Source organism: Propithecus coquereli, unplaced genomic scaffold (assembly GCF_000956105.1).
Source record: "Propithecus coquereli isolate 6110/MARCELLA unplaced genomic scaffold, Pcoq_1.0 Scaffold20, whole genome shotgun sequence".
Classification (NCBI taxonomy): Eukaryota; Metazoa; Chordata; class Mammalia; order Primates; family Indriidae; genus Propithecus; species Propithecus coquereli.
The window spans coordinates 4,547,160-4,549,812 of NW_012144967.1; positions in this window are offsets into that span (position 1 = coordinate 4,547,160).

The following is a 2,653-nucleotide window of genomic DNA, read 5'->3' on the forward strand; positions in this document are numbered from 1 at the left end:
CATTTTTTAGCAAACATCTAGGATTGCTTAGTGGTATTTATTTGCCAATATGTGGTGCTGTTATCTTGAGATCATCTGCACGTGGTCTTGCTGTCAATGCAGAAGCAGAAATGTAAGTTAATGAAGAAAGGGCTGGAATGGATTAATCTGAGATTAGGATGTCATAGCTCAGCCCATCCAGTACACATTTGTTTCTCAGCAAGTATCCTGTTTTGATAGCCATAGGCCATTAGGAACAGAAATCTCCATATAAGATAGGGGAAGTGATGGATTCATTTGTTCAACTTTCCAACCAATATTTATCAATTACCTACTATGTGCCAGGCCCTGAGCTAGACATAATGATTTTGACCAAAAGGAAAGCATTCCACAGACCTCTTGATTTCTCATTTGAAATGTAGGGGGTAGGGGGTAGGGAACGCATCTAGTGACCAGCTGGATACACATTTGGGGCAACATGTAGTAAATATTGATGACAGTGCCTGCATGAGGTTGATGTTGCAGTCTGAGCTCTAGTACAGAACTACATTTTGCATTTGACTCTAACCTTCTTTTAAATTACAAAACAATTTGAGGTTTACTGATGATAATAAAATTCCCTTTGATTGTGTGTGTGTCCATCCTGATTTTTCATGCAGTTTCAATGCTATTGTTGACAATAATTGGATTTTTATGATCTAGGTCATATATGAGAATATTTACAATGTTATTAGGATGTATGTCCTCTTTAAAAATTGAGATATAAATGATGTTTATAATTATATTACATTCACAGAGCAATAAATGCTTATTTTTGAAATTTGAAACACTTGTAAAACTTTTGGGGTATTGAGTCAACTCACAGGATTTCTGTCTCTGGGTTTACATTAGCAATGTAGATAGACGTTCTGAAGTCAATATGCTCATCACTGAAAGCAAGAAAAAGCCTTGCAGGATTTACCCAAAATAAATGTGGGTCCTTTTGAAATGCACCATGAACTACAGAACAGATTGTAATTTAGGCTAGTTTACAAAAAAGGGAGACATGTATGTGCAGAAATTTCAAAGGCGTCTGATTTAGGCCTTTCCTGTCTGGGAAGTTCTTGCAGAGTTTGGGTTCTGGTCTGGGCCCCTCTCCTGCAGGTGGACTCCACAGCTCTTTGGACGAGGAGGGCAGAATGGAAAGCCTCCTGGCACATAACAGATACCTGGCGTAAGCAGGCGGTGAAATTACCGTGGAAGCTATTCATTATGTGTTTTCAATATTCTCTAAAAGGGTAGCCCACCCCTAACTACATATTTATACGTATTTACTTGATAATCAATAAAAGAAAATGGCTGCATTATTTTGATTAAAATATCAACCCGACGTGTTACTATAAAATCACATTTAAGAAGCCAGAAAAGGGGAGATAGCAGTTCATGCTACCCTCCAGCCTATGATATATGATATTTTCAGGCTTCGAGGAGAGCAGACACATTAAGAAAATAGTGCTAATGATATTAAAGTACTTTACAAGGCTTGTTACTAAGAGCTGACAAACCTGTCAAGTGTATAATGTAGGAGGCTATCGTAACGTTCTCAGAAAACCATACCTCTACCCCATTTCACTGCAATCTCCTAATAATGGAGCTGCTATAAATTCTAGCCAGCAATGGGACAGAGCCATGGCTTCTCACCCCAATGTGAGGACATGATAAATATAAAAGAAAATGGCTGTCAGTTTTGGCGCCCGAACCTTATTACAAAGTCTTAATCTTACTGGCCTCAGCACCTTTTATCACCGCCTTGTTATGAGCTGATGGCTTTTTTATTTGCTGGGAGATGGAGGATGTGTCATTTGATGTCCTTTTATGTAGCCACTGCTCTGTCCTCTCATGAAAAAAAAACATTTTATATGTTTATTACAGTAACCGATTAAATGCGAGACTCATGCTGTTGGCTCAGGTACTGTGGGCTTAGGATTTAACAGAGCCTGGATTTGAATACATCATTATGAGTATTTATGTGAATGGGGCTCAAATAGGAAATTAATTTTTCTCAGCCCTGGAGAGAGAGCATTTGCAATATTCATGATGGTTTATTCTTGCTATTATTGTTATTGGGATTGGTCATTCCTGGTTCCAAGGTCTGCTGGAAATCCCAGCTCTCACTTTTCTTCTTCCTTTAGACCGTGAGCTTTGAGGAAGGAGGCCTTGGAAACATAGTCTTGCTCAAACTCGGCTCAGGTTCAATCAGCTTGATCCTTAAGATGAGATAAATTGCAATTATCTAAATATTAGTCTGGAAATCTCGGAGCTCACTTCCCGTCTCCTTCATTTATGGCAAATGAGAGGCTGAACTTCACTTGAAACACTGACCTTGCTAGAACCTTTATCCACCAGAACTGCTGCCAAGTGGCAGCGTCAGGTACTTAACGGGACCTGACATCGATGGGCTGGTTTCAAGCTGTGGCCAGAGACTCCATCACTAGATCTTATCTTCAATCTGTGTCCATAAAACGCGATGGCCCAGGGTGTCCAGGCACAGAGAGCTTTATCCTGTCTGCTGTGCCCGCCAACTGAGAATCAGACTCCAGAGCAGGAAATCTCCAGTTCCATTCAGGGGTGGGACTCACTTGGTGTCTGCACGCCTACGAGCTGGTGCTCAACACACCTTTCTCTTCACCCAGGG